Here is a 9,370-nt window from a genome sequence, read left to right on the forward strand (position 1 = left end):
CACCTGCCCGCCTGTCCAGTATCACTACTCTGGACGGTTCTGACTTAGAATATGTGGACATCTACAAATACCTAGGTGTCTGGTTGGACTGTAAACTCTCCTTCCAGACTCACATTAAGCATCTCCAATCCAAAATTAAATCTAGAATCGTCTTCCTATTTTGCAACAAAGCATCATTCATTCATGTTGCCAAACATACCATCGTAAAACTGACTATTCTACCGATCCTTGACTTCGGCAATGTCATTTACAAAATAGCCTCCAACACTCTACTCAGCAAATTGGATGCATTCTATCACAGTGCCATCCATTTTGTCACCAAAGCCCCATTTACTACCCACCACTGCGACCTGTATGCTCTCGTTGGCTGGCCCTTGCTTCATATTCGTCGCCAAACCCACTGGCTCCAGGTCATCTATAAGTCTTTGCTAGATAAAGCCCCGCCTTATCTCAGCTCACTGGTAACCATAGCAGCACCCACCCATAGCACACACTCCAGCAGGTATATCTCACTGGTCACCCCCAAAGCAAATTCCTACTTTGGCTGCCTTTCCTTCCAGTTCTCTGCTACCAATGACTGGAACGAATTGAATGGCAAAAATCACTGAAGTTGGAGACTCATATCTCCCTCACTAACTTTAAGCACCAGCTGTCAGAGCAGCTCACAGATCACTGCACCTGTACATAGCCCATCTGTAAATAGCCCATCCAACTACCTCATCCAGATTTTTCTCCTTTGCACCCCAGTATTTCTACTTGCACATTCATCTTCTGCACATCTATCACTCCAGTGTTTAATTGCTAAATTGTAATTATTTCACCACTATGGCCTATTTATTGCCTTACCTCCTTACCTCATTTGCACACACTGTATATAGACTTTTTTATATTGTGTTATTGACTGTATGTTTGTTTATTCCATGTGTAACTCTGTGTTGTTGGTTGTGTCACACTGCTTTGCTTTATCTTGGCCATAAAGGTGAACAGAAAAAGGTGAAAAAAACCTGGGCACAGGACAAGATACTCTTGAGAAGTACACAGCATAAAAGTTGTCAAGAGTCTACCATTCCCACTGGACATGTGATCTGAATATCAATCCAAACGAATTAAACCTATAAGTTATACCTGGCCTGGTTTGATATCTTAACAGCCATCAGCAGCTTTGAGCAGGACTTATGGCTCAGTCTTATGGCTCAACTCATCGATTCATGTGATTAATACGCCACAGCCTCCACTGGGGAGCACTCTGTTCCCTACATGGTGCACTACTTTTGACCAGAAAAGTAGTGCACTATACAGGGAATAGGGTGCCATTTGGGACATAACCTTGGTTATCAACTGGTGCAGTGGGTTATCAATAAGGCTTTTACTGGGCAGAGTGAACATCAAATCAAATCCAATTTTATTTGTCACATACACATGGTTAGCAGATGTTAATGCGAGTGTAGCGAAATGCTTGTGCTTCTAGTTCCGACAATGCAGTGATAACCAACAAGTAATCTAACTAACAATTCCAAAACTACTGTCTTATACACAGTGTAAGGGGATAAAGAATATGTACATAAGGATATATGAATGAGTGATGGTACAGAGCAGCATACAGTAGATGGTATCGAGTACAGTATATACATATGAGATGAGTATGTAGACAAAGTAAACAAAGTGGCATAGTTAAAGTGGCTAGTGATACATGTATTACATAAGGATGCAGTCGATGATGTAGAGTACAGTATATACGTATGCATATGAGATGAATAATGTAGGGTAAGTACATTATATAAGGTAGCATTGTTTAAAGTGGCTAGTGATATATTTACATCATTTCCCATCAATTCCCATTATTAAAGTGGCTGGAGTTGGGTCAGTGTCAATGACAGTGTGTTGGCAGCAGCCACTCAATGTTAGTGGTGGCTGTTTAACAGTCTGATGGCCTTGAGATAGAAGCTGTTTTTCAGTCTCTCGGTCCCAGCTTTGATGCACCTGTACTGACCTCGCCTTCTGGATGATAGCGGGGTGAACAGGCAGTGGTTCGGGTGGTTGATGTCCTTGATGATCTTTATGGCCTTCCTGTAACATCGGGTGGTGTAGGTGTCCTGGAGGGCAGGTAGTTTTCCCCCGGTGATGCGTTGTGCAGACCTCACTACCCTCTGGAGAGCCTTACGGTTGAGGGCGGAGCAGTTGCCGTACCAGACGGTGATACAGCCCGCCAGGATGCTCTCGATTGTGCATCTGTAGAAGTTTGTGAGTGCTTTTGGTGACAAGCCGAATTTCTTCAGCCTCCTGAGGTTGAAGAGGCGCTGCTGCGCCTTCTTCACGACGCTGTCAGTGTGAGTGGACCAATTCAGTTTGTCTGTGATGTGTATGCCGAGGAACTTAAAACTTGCTACCCTCTCCACTACTGTTCCATCGATGTGGATTGGGGGGTGTTCCCTCTGCTGTTTCCTGAAGTCCACAATCATCTCCTTAGTTTTGTTGACGTTGAGTGTGAGGTTATTTTCCTGACACCACACTCCGAGGGCCCTCACCTCCTCCCTGTAGGCTGTCTCGTCGTTGTTGGTAATCAAGCCTACCACTGTTGTGTCGTCCGCAAACTTGATGGTTGAGTTGGAGGCGTGCATGGCCACGCAGTCGTGGGTGAACAGGGAGTACAGGAGAGGGCTCAGAACGCACCCTTGTGGGGCCCCCGTGTTGAGGATCAGCGGGGAGGAGATGTTGTTGCCTACCCTCACCACCTGGGGGCGGCCCGTCAGGAAGTCCAGTACCCAGTTGCACAGGGCGAGGTCGAGACCCAGGGTCTCGAGCTTGATGACGAGCTTGGAGGGTACTATGGTGTTGAATGCCGAGCTGTAGTCGATGAACAGCATTCTCACATAGGTATTCCTCTTGTCCAGGTGGGTTAGGGCAGTGTGCAGTGTGGTTGAGATTGCATCGTCTGTGGACCTATTTGGGCGGTAAGCAAATTGGAGTGGGTCTAGGGTGTCAGGTAGGGTGGAGGTGATATGGTCCTTGACTAGTCTCTCAAACCACTTCATGATGACGGAAGTGAGTGCTACGGGGCGGTAGTCATTTAGCTCAGTTACCTTAGCTTTCTTGGGAACAGGAACAATGGTGGCCCTCTTGAAGCATGTGGGAACAGCAGACTGGTATAGGGAGTGATTGAATATGTCCGTAAACACACCGGCCAGCTGGTCTGCGCATGCTCTGAAGGCGCGGCTGGGGATGCCGTCTGGGCCTGCATAAATCACCTATTTTGAAATAAATGGGGTTGAGATGTAACAAAGAGATAGTGCTTGTATGATGTATTAGGGATTTTAAAGCTGTTGATTATTCATGGCCATAAATACAATGCATGTTATTGAGACAGCAGCAGGTTCAGGGTTTAGGGTGAGCGGAGAGGAACACGCTGGATCATCAGGAGATAAACCCCACTCGCCATAACCTCAGAGTGGAGTATGGAAATGTGTGTGCATATGACTCATTGTCTAATAATGATGCCCTTGCCATGGTTTACCCTACATAGAAGTCACACAACATTTGACATTTTAGTCATTTAGTAGACACTCTTATTTAGAGTGACTTACAGGAGCAATTTGGGTTAAGTGCCTTGCTAAAGGGCACAGACAGATGTTTCACCCAGTCGGCTGGGGAATTCGAACCAGCGACCTTTCAGTTACTGGCCCAGCACTTTTAACCGCTAGGCTACCTGCTGCTCCTAGAAGAAGAAAGTTCTCTCTTAGAGTGGAAGAGGAAGATGGCCACATGGGGAGTGTGTGTAAATCTTAAATGTTGCCAGTCGGCTTGCCAGTCGGCTTGCCAGTCGGCTTGCCTGGCCGGCGGTAACTGCTGCTACTGAGACCTTATGTAGTCTGCGACCTGGTCAAACGTAGTGCACTATAAATTAATTAGGGGGTCATTTAGGACGCATCCTGTCTCTCAGGATGCAATGGACACAAGTATAGACTAGACTTAATCTCTACCAATACAGCAGCAATGATGTCTTGTCATCTAGAGAGGGGATGAGCGACCAGTGATGTTACTCAAATAAGTCCTTAATTTCAGGTTCACAGAGCATTGCCAACACCACAGACTCATATCACACGCTAAGTCAAACTGTGGCTTCAAGCAGGGCTAGGCCAACCAAATATGATGTTAGGCCAACCAAACATGATGCTATGCCAACTACACATGATTTATTCCAGGATGTAAGGTGGAGAGAACTGATGTGAGAGGTGATTGACTCCTGTCTGTGGTGGATGGATGGCTTGTTGTTAATCCACTGGAGTGTTCACAATCAACCATGATGTCCCCTGAGACAAAAACAACTACTCCGTTCTACTGTAGCATGTAGCCTAGATCGATGCTTCTGGTGACATGGGAGTATCTCTCTGCTGTCTTTCCGTTCGATGAAGATCCCTCCCTCTCTGTTCCATTTTCATTTTAGAGCAGAGTGTACCTGTAGCACAGATCCTCGTGAGACACGAACATCTCTGGATCAACTACAGTACTGTTGGCACTTTGAATAATAGGCTTCGGCACCCTATTCCCTAAATAGAGCACTACTTGTGACCAGGCTTTGTCGTCAAAGGTAGTGCACTATTTTGGGATAGGCTGACATTCGGGACACAGCCCTGATGCTAGTACTGTAGTATTCCCTTTGTTAATGAAACGACTTCCCATAAGACCTTTCATAAGGCCTGCCCATTCATTCCCCTTCACATACAGATGTAGGGGCTTAATTTGATCACTCTGTTGCAGGAGAGCTTTCTGGCAATGCAGGAAATGTTAAACGTGTAGTGCATTTGAGGTTTTAAAAGGATTCTGAGGTTTGTAATTTCCACTTGTATAAATTATAATCCACAAAATAATACAAATTTCCTCTTTTCCTCTTGCTGCAAGATTATTTCCCCGCTGTAGAAAACTGGCTCAAAGTAAGATCTTCCATCTGTAGATAGGATAAATTAAATAGGACTGCCATTCTCTTAGATTAACCTTTTAATGGTAGGTTTAACTGTAAAAAAAAGGATGTCGCTATCCCCCACACTGACTCATATTAATTCTGGTAACAACTGTAGCAGTCTTTTCACTTCAGTAACATGGAGATATGACCTTACAAATGAACTGACTGTGGTTGGAAAATGTGCAACCTTCCTCCTTGTGCCTTGTAGGCTATGTACTGTAGCATAATTAGAAATGCAGCTACATGTGTGAAAATAATCCCCTGGCGAGCAGCAGCCTTTGCAGGACCACATACAGTAGTACTATCAGAATGATATGAATGTTAAAGAGTAATGTACTTCAACTTGGTCCTGGTGGTGAGTATTGGAACATGATCATGAGCCTTCCGAACTACCACTTTCATTAGTCCAAGAGCATCTGTCTCATCATGGAATCCTAATTCCATTAACGACTCGAGAGAACCTTGTAAGAAATCATGTTCATCAGCATATCCTGATGTGTTCCATTAAAAATTAATAGAAAAAGGATAGAAATGAAAGGATAGAAAACCACGAAACATCTAAGTCTAGTCAAGTGGTACACTGGTATATACCTATATAAAACTGAATTTGAACTATATCAAAATATATCTACCTTATTACTCTGAATTCAGTATTGTACTGTTGATTGAATGTTTGAGCCGGTGTATTTTTGTTTTTGGATTTACTTTGACTGGCAACATTTGCTTTGGCAAGGATACCGCGTGTGTTATATAAAACAGAAACATTCTGTACAGAGTATTCTGGGTTCATACAGCAACCGTCATAAAATATTGAACAAGTGTACAAGAAGCTATTGATGCATTTCCTCTGGGGTTGTGTGGTTGAGGAAAGCGTAGAAGGATTTTGTTCTGTTTTCTATTTCATTGCTTTGTAAATGGATTTCACCTGTATTGTGTCCATTCTCAGCTTTGAGGACTTCTCTGGTCATCTAGCTCAGGTCAGTGTATTATTAAAGCACACCAGAAGCTGGCCTCAATTTCACATAGCTTTAAAGGTCAAACACTATTTAGAACAAACCATGGCTGTGTCCCAAATGACACCATATTGCTATTCCTTACATAGGGCACTACTTTTGACCAAAGCCCTTTTTAGTGCACTATAAAGGGAATAGGGTGCCCTTTTGGATTCAGCTCATCTCCTGGTGTGGTCTGTCTATAGCAACTCTCAGTTTAGACAGTTCAGCTAGGTTAACCCCTGACTTCGCATTCTGTCCACCAACAGTAGACAACCTCACTGTCAGAATGGTAAGGCATGTTTTGCCTCGCCATAGAGAGAGGAAATGTTGCAATTCAAGAATAAGTCCTTAATTTCCTAAATTGACTTCATTCTGCTCCAGCCACTAGTCATATGATTGTGTATTTAAACTCTGGTGTTACACTGAATACAAAAACAGGCACGCACGCACACACAAACATTCAATTTAATAAATGGATGTCATGGCCATATTCTAATTCCCAATTCTATGGGCATGACGCCACTTCTTTTTTGTTGTTGTTTTACTCTGTTTATTGAGTTACACACACACACACACACACACACACACACACACACACACACACACACACACACACACACACACACACACACACACACACACACACACACACACACACACACACACACACACACACACACACACACACACACACACACACAAAGCAATATAAATAATATACTCAACTAGAAGAAAAATACAAATACAAAAACAAATAAAAAAATAGCTTTAAAGATATCATACTTTAGACAAGTTAAACACACCAGGCAGAAGGCTACAGAGGTTAAAGGGCAATATATAGTATAGGGACAGAGCAAACACCTCACCATTGTTCCTGTAAACAGTCAAGGGATAAGGGTGGAGAAATGCAACCACTCACAGAGAGTCATGGCCACAGACCGACCATCCACTGGACCAAAAATAAAGTTTACAATGCTTTAAAATAAAAAATAAAAAGAATAGAATGATTATTCATGTAGGCGTGAACAAAATGTAAAAATAACTGTGAAAAACAAGCTCACACTTCAGTCTCTGCCCGGGCAAGATGAACAAGGCATCTGCGGATCCCCCCCAGCAAAAACACAGAGAGAAGCTCCTCCAACCCTTAAGTCACAGACTTATTTTAGTATTAATTGATGACTCCACTTCTATCAGAGATTCTCAAGCATATATATAAATGACATGTATTCATGTATGGTTCATTTCATTAGTATAATTTAAAGGGTGACTACCTTTAAAAAACAACGAATCCCTTTGAAAACGGCCTGTATGGCATCGATTCAAGTCAGAAACAGTTATTCTAGTGTCAAAATTGAATGAAAATTTTAAATAGGATAATTTTGGTCATAAAGTCAGTCTGGTCTAAAACTGGGTTTAGAACATCCGTGCGTCACAACAATTAAATTAAGGATGGGTTTTGATTTGACGATGTCCATTTGCCCACTAACATGGGGTGAACAGCTGCGGAGGTTGTGCTCTATCCAATAGCATAGACAGTGAGACAGAACAGCTCAGCTGCTCTGACTTAGTTTACATAAGACCTGTCGTAGATTTTTTTTACTTGAGAAATACTGCACCAAAAACCTTAGTTAGATGTCATGCAACTAAAACATGCATCGGCAAAAACATCAAAATGAATGGCAGATGTCTTGAGTTATCTTAGATTCATTCTGCGGAGTTTGAAGAAGTGTCTCATGGGGGACAAACATCATTAACCAAACTGAATCGGTCAGAAAACACACCAAGACTGATATCCCATTTTAAAGAGCAACAGAAGAGCACATGTGCCAATCAGCATGTTTTGGTGTCTCTATACCAACTAAGACCCAAAGTAGTACGAAGGAGATAAAGAAAGGAAATCCATCCGTTACAGACACGAGGATTTCATTCATTTCATCAGTATGACAACAACAAAAAACTAGACGATTGTATTACAGAGTTTTTGGTTTGTTATATGTGTCCTGTGTTGTGGAATAGATACACATCCTGGGTCATTAAGACCAGACTTTGGATTATTGTAAGACTGAGATGAATTGAACCCTTAACATGGCTCCCCGAGAGCGTTCCAGAATCTACCCGAAACATCGCAGGAAAATACTTCTAAAATACCTCCATAAACTCTAATCATTAATGCAGTTGTCTAGACAGAGACTATGGAGAACAAATACATGGACTAGGTTGTTTCTCTACCTTTAAAATAAGTCTCTGGTGAGTTTTAGTGGCAATACAGTCATTCTTTGTAGCTCCTTGAGTGTATAGACATCTGTCCTTGATAGCTAGGGTGAATGTGTGATGTGAATACAAAAAAAAGTATGAATAGACTCATGTAGCCTATACTAAAAGCAGACATGAAATTGTTCCATTGAATATTGAAGGTTAAAGTCAGTATTTGAAAAGAGATGCTATTCTATTCTGCAGTAAAGCAAAAATATTTATTGAACTGAACTACCAAACCAGACAGTCAAGAGCAAATGTAGCCAATACTGAGATCATAACTGAGTTCCAACTGTATTGGGAGTTATCATCACTATCAAGTCCAACAGACTCCCTACAATCACAGTCAGTCAATCCTGACAGTCATTTCCCATTACCGCTTGAAATTTGTGACTTGTGTTCTCATTTCAGGGCTACCGACCATCAACAGAACAGTTCCAGTATAGCAGACGTGTCCCAAACAGCCCTGGTCAAAAGAAGTGTCATATAAAAGGAAATAGGCTGCCATTTGGGACAAAGATCCTGAGAGCATGATGAGTTAGGAGAATGGAATACAAGGCTCTCCTGTCATATCCTCTCCATCTCTCCTCTGTTGTTGCATGGTGGATTAGGTAGGCTGTGTTGGATCCAGTGGGCGAGGAGTCTTGTCCGTCCCTGACTGGCACTCCGATAAGCTCTGAAGCTGACGTTGTGGGGAGGGAGAGGAGAAGATAGGAGAGGAGAGGAGAGGAGAGGAGATACATCGACAGATACACCATCCTCAGTGTAATTAATAACTTCACCATGATCAAAGGGATATTCAATGTCTGCTTGAATATTCTATATACCAATAGGTGCCCTTCTTTGCGAGGCTTTGTTAAACTTCCCTGGTCTTTTGGTTGAACCTGTGGTTGAAATTCATTGGATGATTGGAGAAACTGGCTCCTAGACAGAGGGGGACCTTGAGTTACCGCGGACTGGCTGTCTGGCTGTAATGGGGGGCCTGGCCCCGGGCACTCAACCGTCAGGATTAGCTAAATGTTATACAATATAGTTAGGTGGCTAATTAAAGACGGTGGCAGTCTGGTTAAGGTAGGCTTGTATGGGGTTCTCTCCCCGCAAGTTTGCATGTGATTTTATACCTACGCGAATGCAGCACGGTTGCAGTAAAATTGGAACTTCAGCA

General features: G+C 42.8%; 1 protein-coding gene across 2 annotated transcripts in view; it reads right to left on the reverse strand.

Moving 5' to 3' along the window:
• Positions 1–9,370, reverse strand: part of b4galt2 (UDP-Gal:betaGlcNAc beta 1,4- galactosyltransferase, polypeptide 2) — a 151,563-nt gene that overhangs the window by 36,702 nt on the left and 105,491 nt on the right. The gene's annotated exons all lie outside the window — the stretch shown is intronic.

Source organism: Oncorhynchus gorbuscha, linkage group LG08 (assembly GCF_021184085.1).
Source record: "Oncorhynchus gorbuscha isolate QuinsamMale2020 ecotype Even-year linkage group LG08, OgorEven_v1.0, whole genome shotgun sequence".
NCBI classification, from domain to species: Eukaryota; Metazoa; Chordata; class Actinopteri; order Salmoniformes; family Salmonidae; genus Oncorhynchus; species Oncorhynchus gorbuscha.